Source organism: Gasterosteus aculeatus, unplaced genomic scaffold (assembly GCF_964276395.1).
Source record: "Gasterosteus aculeatus unplaced genomic scaffold, fGasAcu3.hap1.1 HAP1_SCAFFOLD_23, whole genome shotgun sequence".
Taxonomy (NCBI): domain Eukaryota; kingdom Metazoa; phylum Chordata; class Actinopteri; order Perciformes; family Gasterosteidae; genus Gasterosteus; species Gasterosteus aculeatus.
This window is the reverse complement of record NW_027554882.1, coordinates 406664-419180: the sequence shown is the minus strand read 5'-3', so window position 1 is coordinate 419180 and position 12517 is coordinate 406664. Positions and strand designations below refer to the sequence as shown.

At 44.9% G+C, this 12517-nt stretch overlaps 21 non-coding genes across 21 annotated transcripts; all 21 read left to right on the top strand.

Annotated features, from left to right (window-relative positions):
- The first annotated feature begins 67 nt into the window (after positions 1-67).
- On the top strand, positions 68-258 carry LOC144392394 (U2 spliceosomal RNA). Its single transcript, XR_013455781.1, has one exon. It is a non-coding gene; the product is annotated as a U2 spliceosomal RNA (small nuclear RNA).
- A 276-nt stretch (positions 259-534) lies between these two features.
- On the top strand, positions 535-698 carry LOC144392155 (U1 spliceosomal RNA). Its single transcript, XR_013455541.1, has one exon. It is a non-coding gene; the product is annotated as a U1 spliceosomal RNA (small nuclear RNA).
- A 442-nt stretch (positions 699-1140) lies between these two features.
- LOC144392612 (U5 spliceosomal RNA) lies at positions 1141-1255 on the top strand. Its single transcript, XR_013455996.1, has one exon. It is a non-coding gene; the product is annotated as a U5 spliceosomal RNA (small nuclear RNA).
- A 705-nt stretch (positions 1256-1960) lies between these two features.
- LOC144392393 (U2 spliceosomal RNA) lies at positions 1961-2151 on the top strand. The gene has a single exon (XR_013455780.1). It is a non-coding gene; the product is annotated as a U2 spliceosomal RNA (small nuclear RNA).
- A 276-nt stretch (positions 2152-2427) lies between these two features.
- Positions 2428-2591, top strand: LOC144392154 (U1 spliceosomal RNA). Its single transcript, XR_013455540.1, has one exon. It is a non-coding gene; the product is annotated as a U1 spliceosomal RNA (small nuclear RNA).
- A 442-nt stretch (positions 2592-3033) lies between these two features.
- Positions 3034-3148, top strand: LOC144392611 (U5 spliceosomal RNA). Its single transcript, XR_013455995.1, has one exon. It is a non-coding gene; the product is annotated as a U5 spliceosomal RNA (small nuclear RNA).
- Positions 3149-3750: 602 nt separating this feature from the next.
- LOC144392391 (U2 spliceosomal RNA) lies at positions 3751-3941 on the top strand. Its single transcript, XR_013455779.1, has one exon. It is a non-coding gene; the product is annotated as a U2 spliceosomal RNA (small nuclear RNA).
- Positions 3942-4217: 276 nt separating this feature from the next.
- On the top strand, positions 4218-4381 carry LOC144392153 (U1 spliceosomal RNA). Its single transcript, XR_013455539.1, has one exon. It is a non-coding gene; the product is annotated as a U1 spliceosomal RNA (small nuclear RNA).
- Positions 4382-4823: 442 nt separating this feature from the next.
- On the top strand, positions 4824-4938 carry LOC144392610 (U5 spliceosomal RNA). Its single transcript, XR_013455994.1, has one exon. It is a non-coding gene; the product is annotated as a U5 spliceosomal RNA (small nuclear RNA).
- Positions 4939-5643: 705 nt separating this feature from the next.
- LOC144392352 (U2 spliceosomal RNA) lies at positions 5644-5834 on the top strand. The gene has a single exon (XR_013455739.1). It is a non-coding gene; the product is annotated as a U2 spliceosomal RNA (small nuclear RNA).
- Positions 5835-6110: 276 nt separating this feature from the next.
- Positions 6111-6274, top strand: LOC144392150 (U1 spliceosomal RNA). Its single transcript, XR_013455537.1, has one exon. It is a non-coding gene; the product is annotated as a U1 spliceosomal RNA (small nuclear RNA).
- Positions 6275-6623: 349 nt separating this feature from the next.
- On the top strand, positions 6624-6738 carry LOC144392087 (U5 spliceosomal RNA). The gene has a single exon (XR_013455474.1). It is a non-coding gene; the product is annotated as a U5 spliceosomal RNA (small nuclear RNA).
- A 602-nt stretch (positions 6739-7340) lies between these two features.
- On the top strand, positions 7341-7531 carry LOC144392390 (U2 spliceosomal RNA). The gene has a single exon (XR_013455778.1). It is a non-coding gene; the product is annotated as a U2 spliceosomal RNA (small nuclear RNA).
- A 276-nt stretch (positions 7532-7807) lies between these two features.
- On the top strand, positions 7808-7971 carry LOC144392149 (U1 spliceosomal RNA). The gene has a single exon (XR_013455536.1). It is a non-coding gene; the product is annotated as a U1 spliceosomal RNA (small nuclear RNA).
- A 442-nt stretch (positions 7972-8413) lies between these two features.
- Positions 8414-8528, top strand: LOC144392609 (U5 spliceosomal RNA). The gene has a single exon (XR_013455993.1). It is a non-coding gene; the product is annotated as a U5 spliceosomal RNA (small nuclear RNA).
- A 602-nt stretch (positions 8529-9130) lies between these two features.
- On the top strand, positions 9131-9321 carry LOC144392389 (U2 spliceosomal RNA). Its single transcript, XR_013455777.1, has one exon. It is a non-coding gene; the product is annotated as a U2 spliceosomal RNA (small nuclear RNA).
- Positions 9322-9597: 276 nt separating this feature from the next.
- LOC144392148 (U1 spliceosomal RNA) lies at positions 9598-9761 on the top strand. Its single transcript, XR_013455535.1, has one exon. It is a non-coding gene; the product is annotated as a U1 spliceosomal RNA (small nuclear RNA).
- A 442-nt stretch (positions 9762-10203) lies between these two features.
- Positions 10204-10318, top strand: LOC144392608 (U5 spliceosomal RNA). The gene has a single exon (XR_013455992.1). It is a non-coding gene; the product is annotated as a U5 spliceosomal RNA (small nuclear RNA).
- A 694-nt stretch (positions 10319-11012) lies between these two features.
- On the top strand, positions 11013-11203 carry LOC144392388 (U2 spliceosomal RNA). Its single transcript, XR_013455776.1, has one exon. It is a non-coding gene; the product is annotated as a U2 spliceosomal RNA (small nuclear RNA).
- A 276-nt stretch (positions 11204-11479) lies between these two features.
- On the top strand, positions 11480-11643 carry LOC144392147 (U1 spliceosomal RNA). The gene has a single exon (XR_013455534.1). It is a non-coding gene; the product is annotated as a U1 spliceosomal RNA (small nuclear RNA).
- Positions 11644-12085: 442 nt separating this feature from the next.
- LOC144392607 (U5 spliceosomal RNA) lies at positions 12086-12200 on the top strand. The gene has a single exon (XR_013455990.1). It is a non-coding gene; the product is annotated as a U5 spliceosomal RNA (small nuclear RNA).
- The last annotated feature ends 317 nt before the right edge of the window (positions 12201-12517 follow it).

The following is a 12517-nucleotide window of genomic DNA, read 5'->3' as shown; positions in this document are numbered from 1 at the left end:
AGAACCGCACCGCGACAATTGAGATATGTGCTGGTACGTTGGGTCTGCAAACAAACAGTTTGGTGTTATCGCTTCTCGGCCTTTTGGCTAAGATCAAGTGTAGTATCTGTTCTTATCAGTTTAATATCTGATATGTCCTCTATACGAGGACTACATATTAAGCCGATTTTTAGCTCTGGGAGATGAAAAAGGGGCTTGCTCCGTTCACTCCAAGCATCGGCCCGGTATTGCAGCACCTCCGGGAACGGTGCACCCTTTAAATTGTGGAAAATAAAAGAAAGGGTAACCTGAATCAGTGGTGTGGTGTTGGAAATGATTTCTGCTTTGAGTAAAACAAGTCTCACCTCCACATAGTTTTTAAGACTGAGGCTTTTGGCAAGTGACTTATGCTTACTCATCAATAGTGCCTTTGTTTTGCAAGTCTCAAATCACTGATTTTAACTTCACCGATCTGTGAGGACGGTGCCATCTGCGAACCGTCACCACAAATGCTGTGACTGGGAATACCGTCCCTGCCTCTGTCACCACCAACTCATACTTACCTGGCAGGGGAGATACCATGATCAAGAAGGTGGTTCACCCAGGGCGAGGCTCAGTCATTGCACTGCGACTGTGCTGACCACTGCGAATTCCCCAAATGTGGGAATCTCGACTGCATAATTTGTGGTAGTGGGGGACTGCGTTCGCGCTCTCCCCTGATATTGAAGTCAAAGAAAAACCAGGTGTCCCGTTTAATCATCACTGTCTGAATCCCTAGTGAAATCAACCACATTTCAGCAGGATTTTACACGGATTAATCACCACTGCACTGGAGTCTCCGGTGGAGGGAGTCTACAATCAGCAAATCACTGTCTGAATCCAAAGTGAAATCAACCAGATTTCAGCATTAATCATCACTGCGCTGGAGTCTCCAGTGGAGCACGTCTCAAATCAGCAAATCACTGTCTGAATCCAAAGTGAAATCAAGCACATTTCAGCAGGACTTTACACTTTTGCTTGTAAACAAATCAATGAGTTTTTGATGGCTGGTGCTGGGGAATGGGTTTGGCATTGGACAACCGCAGCTCAACCAGTCCCAACCACAAGAGGGATCACTGTTGCGACTGGGATATAAGGCTGCCTGCCACCTGATTCCGCAACTGACTTTGGTTTCTCTTCAATACGCATAAGTCTTTCGCCTTTTACTAAAGACTTCCGTGGAGAGGAACAACAATGAGTTGACCATATTTTTGGCAGGCTCTGCCAATTGGCTGAGCCTCATGTACTTGTGTGAAAAGAAAAGTAGTTGGACAGAGGCTCCTGACAATGGAGCACAAACAAAGTTGTGTTTACTTATCACTGGAGTCACTAGTGCAGCAAGTCTCAAATCACTGTCTGAATCCAAAGTGAAATCAACCAGATTTCAGCAGGATTTTACAGGGATTAATGGTCACTTTACTGGAGTCTCCGGTGGAGCACGTCTCAAATCAGCAAATCACTGTCTGAATTCATTGTGAAATCAACAAGATTTTCAGCAGGAATCATCACTGGAGTCACTAGTGGAGCCTTGCAGCAAGTCTCAAATCTCTGTCTGAATCCATTGTGAAATCAACAAGATTTTCAGCAGGACTTTACAGTGATTAATCATCACTGGAGTCACTAGTGGAGCCTTGCAGCAAGTCTCAAATCCCTGTCTGAATCCATTGTGAAATCAACAAGATTTTCAGCAGGACTTTACAGTGATTAATCATCACTGGAGTCTCTAGTGTCTGAAACAACAGTGAAATCAACCAGATTTCAGCAGGAGTTTACACTTTTGCTTGTAAACAAATCAATGATTTTAGCTTTTTTGAGGACGGGGGCAGCGTGGGGAGTGGGTTGTTAAGTAGCAAGCGACTGCTACGCCCAGTTGAAAGAACCGCACCGCGACAATTGAGATATGTGCTGGTACGTTGGGTCTGCAAACAAACAGTTTGGTGTTATCGCTTCTCGGCCTTTTGGCTAAGATCAAGTGTAGTATCTGTTCTTATCAGTTTAATATCTGATATGTCCTCTATACGAGGACTACATATTAAGCCGATTTTTAGCTCTGGGAGATGAAAAAGGGGCTTGCTCCGTTCACTCCAAGCATCGGCCCGGTATTGCAGCACCTCCGGGAACGGTGCACCCTTTAAATTGTGGAAAATAAAAGAAAGGGTAACCTGAATCAGTGGTGTGGTGTTGGAAATGATTTCTGCTTTGAGTAAAACAAGTCTCACCTCCACATAGTTTTTAAGACTGAGGCTTTTGGCAAGTGACTTATGCTTACTCATCAATAGTGCCTTTGTTTTGCAAGTCTCAAATCACTGATTTTAACTTCACCGATCTGTGAGGACGGTGCCATCTGCGAACCGTCACCACAAATGCTGTGACTGGGAATACCGTCCCTGCCTCTGTCACCACCAACTCATACTTACCTGGCAGGGGAGATACCATGATCAAGAAGGTGGTTCACCCAGGGCGAGGCTCAGTCATTGCACTGCGACTGTGCTGACCACTGCGAATTCCCCAAATGTGGGAATCTCGACTGCATAATTTGTGGTAGTGGGGGACTGCGTTCGCGCTCTCCCCTGATATTGAAGTCAAAGAAAAACCAGGTGTCCCGTTTAATCATCACTGTCTGAATCCCTAGTGAAATCAACCACATTTCAGCAGGATTTTACACGGATTAATCACCACTGCACTGGAGTCTCCGGTGGAGGGAGTCTACAATCAGCAAATCACTGTCTGAATCCAAAGTGAAATCAACCAGATTTCAGCATTAATCATCACTGCGCTGGAGTCTCCAGTGGAGCACGTCTCAAATCAGCAAATCACTGTCTGAATCCAAAGTGAAATCAAGCACATTTCAGCAGGACTTTACACTTTTGCTTGTAAACAAATCAATGAGTTTTTGATGGCTGGTGCTGGGGAATGGGTTTGGCATTGGACAACCGCAGCTCAACCAGTCCCAACCACAAGAGGGATCACTGTTGCGACTGGGATATAAGGCTGCCTGCCACCTGATTCCGCAACTGACTTTGGTTTCTCTTCAATACGCATAAGTCTTTCGCCTTTTACTAAAGACTTCCGTGGAGAGGAACAACAATGAGTTGACCATATTTTTGGCAGGCTCTGCCAATTGGCTGAGCCTCATGTACTTGTGTGAAAAGAAAAGTAGTTGGACAGAGGCTCCTGACAATGGAGCACAAACAAAGTTGTGTTTACTTATCACTGGAGTCACTAGTGCAGCAAGTCTCAAATCACTGTCTGAATCCAAAGTGAAATCAACCAGATTTCAGCAGGATTTTACAGGGATTAATGGTCACTTTACTGGAGTCTCCGGTGGAGCACGTCTCAAATCAGCAAATCACTGTCTGAATTCATTGTGAAATCAACAAGATTTTCAGCAGGAATCATCACTGGAGTCACTAGTGGAGCCTTGCAGCAAGTCTCAAATCTCTGTCTGAATCCATTGTGAAATCAACAAGATTTTCAGCAGGACTTTACAGTGATTAATCATCACTGGAGTCTCTAGTGTCTGAAACAACAGTGAAATCAACCAGATTTCAGCAGGAGTTTACACTTTTGCTTGTAAACAAATCAATGATTTTAGCTTTTTTGAGGACGGGGGCAGCGTGGGGAGTGGGTTGTTAAGTAGCAAGCGACTGCTACGCCCAGTTGAAAGAACCGCACCGCGACAATTGAGATATGTGCTGGTACGTTGGGTCTGCAAACAAACAGTTTGGTGTTATCGCTTCTCGGCCTTTTGGCTAAGATCAAGTGTAGTATCTGTTCTTATCAGTTTAATATCTGATATGTCCTCTATACGAGGACTACATATTAAGCCGATTTTTAGCTCTGGGAGATGAAAAAGGGGCTTGCTCCGTTCACTCCAAGCATCGGCCCGGTATTGCAGCACCTCCGGGAACGGTGCACCCTTTAAATTGTGGAAAATAAAAGAAAGGGTAACCTGAATCAGTGGTGTGGTGTTGGAAATGATTTCTGCTTTGAGTAAAACAAGTCTCACCTCCACATAGTTTTTAAGACTGAGGCTTTTGGCAAGTGACTTATGCTTACTCATCAATAGTGCCTTTGTTTTGCAAGTCTCAAATCACTGATTTTAACTTCACCGATCTGTGAGGACGGTGCCATCTGCGAACCGTCACCACAAATGCTGTGACTGGGAATACCGTCCCTGCCTCTGTCACCACCAACTCATACTTACCTGGCAGGGGAGATACCATGATCAAGAAGGTGGTTCACCCAGGGCGAGGCTCAGTCATTGCACTGCGACTGTGCTGACCACTGCGAATTCCCCAAATGTGGGAATCTCGACTGCATAATTTGTGGTAGTGGGGGACTGCGTTCGCGCTCTCCCCTGATATTGAAGTCAAAGAAAAACCAGGTGTCCCGTTTAATCATCACTGTCTGAATCCCTAGTGAAATCAACCACATTTCAGCAGGATTTTACACGGATTAATCACCACTGCACTGGAGTCTCCGGTGGAGGGAGTCTACAATCAGCAAATCACTGTCTGAATCCAAAGTGAAATCAACCAGATTTCAGCATTAATCATCACTGCGCTGGAGTCTCCAGTGGAGCACGTCTCAAATCAGCAAATCACTGTCTGAATCCAAAGTGAAATCAAGCACATTTCAGCAGGACTTTACACTTTTGCTTGTAAACAAATCAATGAGTTTTTGATGGCTGGTGCTGGGGAATGGGTTTGGCATTGGACAACCGCAGCTCAACCAGTCCCAACCACAAGAGGGATCACTGTTGCGACTGGGATATAAGGCTGCCTGCCACCTGATTCCGCAACTGACTTTGGTTTCTCTTCAATACGCATAAGTCTTTCGCCTTTTACTAAAGACTTCCGTGGAGAGGAACAACAATGAGTTGACCATATTTTTGGCAGGCTCTGCCAATTGGCTGAGCCTCATGTACTTGTGTGAAAAGAAAAGTAGTTGGACAGAGGCTCCTGACAATGGAGCACAAACAAAGTTGTGTTTACTTATCACTGGAGTCACTAGTGCAGCAAGTCTCAAATCACTGTCTGAATCCAAAGTGAAATCAACCAGATTTCAGCAGGATTTTACAGGGATTAATGGTCACTTTACTGGAGTCTCCGGTGGAGCACGTCTCAAATCAGCAAATCACTGTCTGAATTCATTGTGAAATCAACAAGATTTTCAGCAGGAATCATCACTGGAGTCACTAGTGGAGCCTTGCAGCAAGTCTCAAATCTCTGTCTGAATCCATTGTGAAATCAACAAGATTTTCAGCAGGACTTTACAGTGATTAATCATCACTGGAGTCACTAGTGGAGCCTTGCAGCAAGTCTCAAATCCCTGTCTGAATCCATTGTGAAATCAACAAGATTTTCAGCAGGACTTTACAGTGATTAATCATCACTGGAGTCTCTAGTGTCTGAAACAACAGTGAAATCAACCAGATTTCAGCAGGAGTTTACACTTTTGCTTGTAAACAAATCAATGATTTTAGCTTTTTTGAGGACGGGGGCAGCGTGGGGAGTGGGTTGTTAAGTAGCAAGCGACTGCTACGCCCAGTTGAAAGAACCGCACCGCGACAATTGAGATATGTGCTGGTACGTTGGGTCTGCAAACAAACAGTTTGGTGTTATCGCTTCTCGGCCTTTTGGCTAAGATCAAGTGTAGTATCTGTTCTTATCAGTTTAATATCTGATATGTCCTCTATACGAGGACTACATATTAAGCCGATTTTTAGCTCTGGGAGATGAAAAAGGGGCTTGCTCCGTTCACTCCAAGCATCGACCCGGTATTGCAGCACCTCCGGGAACGGTGCACCCTTTAAATTGTGGAAAATAAAAGAAATGGTAACCTGAATCAGTGGTGTGGTGTTGGAAATGATTTCTGCTTTGAGTAAAACAAGTCTCACCTCCACATAGTTTTTAAGACTGAGGCTTTTGGCAAGTGACTTATGCTTACTCATCAATAGTGCCTTTGTTTTGCAAGTCTCAAATCACTGATTTTAACTTCACCGATCTGTGAGGACGGTGCCATCTGCGAACCGTCACCACAAATGCTGTGACTGGGAATACCGTCCCTGCCTCTGTCACCACCAACTCATACTTACCTGGCAGGGGAGATACCATGATCAAGAAGGTGGTTCACCCAGGGCGAGGCTCAGTCATTGCACTGCGACTGTGCTGACCACTGCGAATTCCCCAAATGTGGGAATCTCGACTGCATAATTTGTGGTAGTGGGGGACTGCGTTCGCGCTCTCCCCTGATATTGAAGTCAAAGAAAAACCAGGTGTCCCGTTTAATCATCACTGTCTGAATCCCTAGTGAAATCAACCACATTTCAGCAGGATTTTACACGGATTAATCACCACTGCGCTGGAGTCTCCAGTGGAGCACGTCTCAAATCAGCAAATCACTGTCTGAATCCAAAGTGAAATCAAGCACATTTCAGCAGGACTTTACACTTTTGCTTGTAAACAAATCAATGAGTTTTTGATGGCTGGTGCTGGGGAATGGGTTTGGCATTGGACAACCGCAGCTCAACCAGTCCCAACCACAAGAGGGATCACTGTTGCGACTGGGATATAAGGCTGCCTGCCACCTGATTCCGCAACTGACTTTGGTTTCTCTTCAATACGCATAAGTCTTTCGCCTTTTACTAAAGACTTCTGTGGAGAGGAACAACAATGAGTTGACCATATTTTTGGCAGGCTCTGCCAATTGGCTGAGCCTCATGTACTTGTGTGAAAAGAAAAGTAGTTGGACAGAGGCTCCTGACAATGGAGCACAAACAAAGTTGTGTTTACTTATCACTGGAGTCACTAGTGCAGCAAGTCTCAAATCACTGTCTGAATCCAAAGTGAAATCAACCAGATTTCAGCAGGATTTTACAGGGATTAATGGTCACTTTACTGGAGTCTCCGGTGGAGCACGTCTCAAATCAGCAAATCACTGTCTGAATTCATTGTGAAATCAACAAGATTTTCAGCAGGAATCATCACTGGAGTCACTAGTGGAGCCTTGCAGCAAGTCTCAAATCTCTGTCTGAATCCATTGTGAAATCAACAAGATTTTCAGCAGGACTTTACAGTGATTAATCATCACTGGAGTCTCTAGTGTCTGAAACAACAGTGAAATCAACCAGATTTCAGCAGGAGTTTACACTTTTGCTTGTAAACAAATCAATGATTTTAGCTTTTTTGAGGACGGGGGCAGCGTGGGGAGTGGGTTGTTAAGTAGCAAGCGACTGCTACGCCCAGTTGAAAGAACCGCACCGCGACAATTGAGATATGTGCTGGTACGTTGGGTCTGCAAACAAACAGTTTGGTGTTATCGCTTCTCGGCCTTTTGGCTAAGATCAAGTGTAGTATCTGTTCTTATCAGTTTAATATCTGATATGTCCTCTATACGAGGACTACATATTAAGCCGATTTTTAGCTCTGGGAGATGAAAAAGGGGCTTGCTCCGTTCACTCCAAGCATCGGCCCGGTATTGCAGCACCTCCGGGAACGGTGCACCCTTTAAATTGTGGAAAATAAAAGAAAGGGTAACCTGAATCAGTGGTGTGGTGTTGGAAATGATTTCTGCTTTGAGTAAAACAAGTCTCACCTCCACATAGTTTTTAAGACTGAGGCTTTTGGCAAGTGACTTATGCTTACTCATCAATAGTGCCTTTGTTTTGCAAGTCTCAAATCACTGATTTTAACTTCACCGATCTGTGAGGACGGTGCCATCTGCGAACCGTCACCACAAATGCTGTGACTGGGAATACCGTCCCTGCCTCTGTCACCACCAACTCATACTTACCTGGCAGGGGAGATACCATGATCAAGAAGGTGGTTCACCCAGGGCGAGGCTCAGTCATTGCACTGCGACTGTGCTGACCACTGCGAATTCCCCAAATGTGGGAATCTCGACTGCATAATTTGTGGTAGTGGGGGACTGCGTTCGCGCTCTCCCCTGATATTGAAGTCAAAGAAAAACCAGGTGTCCCGTTTAATCATCACTGTCTGAATCCCTAGTGAAATCAACCACATTTCAGCAGGATTTTACACGGATTAATCACCACTGCACTGGAGTCTCCGGTGGAGGGAGTCTACAATCAGCAAATCACTGTCTGAATCCAAAGTGAAATCAACCAGATTTCAGCATTAATCATCACTGCGCTGGAGTCTCCAGTGGAGCACGTCTCAAATCAGCAAATCACTGTCTGAATCCAAAGTGAAATCAAGCACATTTCAGCAGGACTTTACACTTTTGCTTGTAAACAAATCAATGAGTTTTTGATGGCTGGTGCTGGGGAATGGGTTTGGCATTGGACAACCGCAGCTCAACCAGTCCCAACCACAAGAGGGATCACTGTTGCGACTGGGATATAAGGCTGCCTGCCACCTGATTCCGCAACTGACTTTGGTTTCTCTTCAATACGCATAAGTCTTTCGCCTTTTACTAAAGACTTCCGTGGAGAGGAACAACAATGAGTTGACCATATTTTTGGCAGGCTCTGCCAATTGGCTGAGCCTCATGTACTTGTGTGAAAAGAAAAGTAGTTGGACAGAGGCTCCTGACAATGGAGCACAAACAAAGTTGTGTTTACTTATCACTGGAGTCACTAGTGCAGCAAGTCTCAAATCACTGTCTGAATCCAAAGTGAAATCAACCAGATTTCAGCAGGATTTTACAGGGATTAATGGTCACTTTACTGGAGTCTCCGGTGGAGCACGTCTCAAATCAGCAAATCACTGTCTGAATTCATTGTGAAATCAACAAGATTTTCAGCAGGAATCATCACTGGAGTCACTAGTGGAGCCTTGCAGCAAGTCTCAAATCTCTGTCTGAATCCATTGTGAAATCAACAAGATTTTCAGCAGGACTTTACAGTGATTAATCATCACTGGAGTCTCTAGTGTCTGAAACAACAGTGAAATCAACCAGATTTCAGCAGGAGTTTACACTTTTGCTTGTAAACAAATCAATGATTTTAGCTTTTTTGAGGACGGGGGCAGCGTGGGGAGTGGGTTGTTAAGTAGCAAGCGACTGCTACGCCCAGTTGAAAGAACCGCACCGCGACAATTGAGATATGTGCTGGTACGTTGGGTCTGCAAACAAACAGTTTGGTGTTATCGCTTCTCGGCCTTTTGGCTAAGATCAAGTGTAGTATCTGTTCTTATCAGTTTAATATCTGATATGTCCTCTATACGAGGACTACATATTAAGCCGATTTTTAGCTCTGGGAGATGAAAAAGGGGCTTGCTCCGTTCACTCCAAGCATCGGCCCGGTATTGCAGCACCTCCGGGAACGGTGCACCCTTTAAATTGTGGAAAATAAAAGAAAGGGTAACCTGAATCAGTGGTGTGGTGTTGGAAATGATTTCTGCTTTGAGTAAAACAAGTCTCACCTCCACATAGTTTTTAAGACTGAGGCTTTTGGCAAGTGACTTATGCTTACTCATCAATAGTGCCTTTGTTTTGCAAGTCTCAAATCACTGATTTTAACTTCACCGATCTGTGAGGACGGTGCCATCTGCGAACCGTCACCACAAATGCTGTGACTGGGAATACCGTCCCTGCCTCTGTCACCACCAACTCATACTTACCTGGCAGGGGAGATACCATGATCAAGAAGGTGGTTCACCCAGGGCGAGGCTCAGTCATTGCACTGCGACTGTGCTGACCACTGCGAATTCCCCAAATGTGGGAATCTCGACTGCATAATTTGTGGTAGTGGGGGACTGCGTTCGCGCTCTCCCCTGATATTGAAGTCAAAGAAAAACCAGGTGTCCCGTTTAATCATCACTGTCTGAATCCCTAGTGAAATCAACCACATTTCAGCAGGATTTTACACGGATTAATCACCACTGCACTGGAGTCTCCGGTGGAGGGAGTCTACAATCAGCAAATCACTGTCTGAATCCAAAGTGAAATCAACCAGATTTCAGCATTAATCATCACTGCGCTGGAGTCTCCAGTGGAGCACGTCTCAAATCAGCAAATCACTGTCTGAATCCAAAGTGAAATCAAGCACATTTCAGCAGGACTTTACACTTTTGCTTGTAAACAAATCAATGAGTTTTTGATGGCTGGTGCTGGGGAATGGGTTTGGCATTGGACAACCGCAGCTCAACCAGTCCCAACCACAAGAGGGATCACTGTTGCGACTGGGATATAAGGCTGCCTGTCACCTGATTCCGCAACTGACTTTGGTTTCTCTTCAATACGCATAAGTCTTTCGCCTTTTACTAAAGACTTCCGTGGAGAGGAACAACAATGAGTTGACCATATTTTTGGCAGGCTCTGCCAATTGGCTGAGCCTCATGTACTTGTGTGAAAAGAAAAGTAGTTGGACAGAGGCTCCTGACAATGGAGCACAAACAAAGTTGTGTTTACTTATCACTGGAGTCACTAGTGCAGCAAGTCTCAAATCACTGTCTGAATCCAAAGTGAAATCAGCAGGATTTTACAGGGATTAATGGTCACTTTACTGGAGTCTCCGGTGGAGCACGTCTCAAATCAGCAAATCACTGTCTGAATTCATTGTGAAATCAACAAGATTTTCAGCAGGAATCATCACTGGAGTCACTAGTGGAGCCTTGCAGCAAGTCTCAAATCTCTGTCTGAATCCATTGTGAAATCAACAAGATTTTCAGCAGGACTTTACAGTGATTAATCATCACTGGAGTCACTAGTGGAGCCTTGCAGCAAGTCTCAAATCCCTGTCTGAATCCATTGTGAAATCAACAAGATTTTCAGCAGGACTTTACAGTGATTAATCATCACTGGAGTCTCTAGTGTCTGAAACAACAGTGAAATCAACCAGATTTCAGCAGGAGTTTACACTTTTGCTTGTAAACAAATCAATGATTTTAGCTTTTTTGAGGACGGGGGCAGCGTGGGGAGTGGGTTGTTAAGTAGCAAGCGACTGCTACGCCCAGTTGAAAGAACCGCACCGCGACAATTGAGATATGTGCTGGTACGTTGGGTCTGCAAACAAACAGTTTGGTGTTATCGCTTCTCGGCCTTTTGGCTAAGATCAAGTGTAGTATCTGTTCTTATCAGTTTAATATCTGATATGTCCTCTATACGAGGACTACATATTAAGCCGATTTTTAGCTCTGGGAGATGAAAAAGGGGCTTGCTCCGTTCACTCCAAGCATCGGCCCGGTATTGCAGCACCTCCGGGAACGGTGCACCCTTTAAATTGTGGAAAATAAAAGAAAGGGTAACCTGAATCAGTGGTGTGGTGTTGGAAATGATTTCTGCTTTGAGTAAAACAAGTCTCACCTCCACATAGTTTTTAAGACTGAGGCTTTTGGCAAGTGACTTATGCTTACTCATCAATAGTGCCTTTGTTTTGCAAGTCTCAAATCACTGATTTTAACTTCACCGATCTGTGAGGACGGTGCCATCTGCGAACCGTCACCACAAATGCTGTGACTGGGAATACCGTCCCTGCCTCTGTCACCACCAACTCATACTTACCTGGCAGGGGAGATACCATGATCAAGAAGGTGGTTCACCCAGGGCGAGGCTCAGTCATTGCACTGCGACTGTGCTGACCACTGCGAATTCCCCAAATGTGGGAATCTCGACTGCATAATTTGTGGTAGTGGGGGACTGCGTTCGCGCTCTCCCCTGATATTGAAGTCAAAGAAAAACCAGGTGTCCCGTTTAATCATCACTGTCTGAATCCCTAGTGAAATCAACCACATTTCAGCAGGATTTTACACGGATTAATCACCACTGCACTGGAGTCTCCGGTGGAGGGAGTCTACAATCAGCAAATCACTGTCTGAATCCAAAGTGAAATCAACCAGATTTCAGCATTAATCATCACTGCGCTGGAGTCTCCAGTGGAGCACGTCTCAAATCAGCAAATCACTGTCTGAATCCAAAGTGAAATCAAGCACATTTCAGCAGGACTTTACACTTTTGCTTGTAAACAAATCAATGAGTTTTTGATGGCTGGTGCTGGGGAATGGGTTTGGCATTGGACAACCGCAGCTCAACCAGTCCCAACCACAAGAGGGATCACTGTTGCGACTGGGATATAAGGCTGCCTGTCACCTGATTCCGCAACTGACTTTGGTTTCTCTTCAATACGCATAAGTCTTTCGCCTTTTACTAAAGACTTCCGTGGAGAGGAACAACAATGAGTTGACCATATTTTTGGCAGGCTCTGCCAATTGGCTGAGCCTCATGTACTTGTGTGAAAAGAAAAGTAGTTGGACAGAGGCTCCTGACAATGGAGCACAAACAAAGTTGTGTTTACTTATCACTGGAGTCACTAGTGCAGCAAGTCTCAAATCACTGTCTGAATCCAAAGTGAAATCAGCAGGATTTTACAGGGATTAATGGTCACTTTACTGGAGTCTCCGGTGGAGCACGTCTCAAATCAGCAAATCACTGTCTGAATTCATTGTGAAATCAACAAGATTTTCAGCAGGAATCATCACTGGAGTCACTAGTGGAGCCTTGCAGCAAGTCTCAAATCTCTGTCTGAATCCATTGT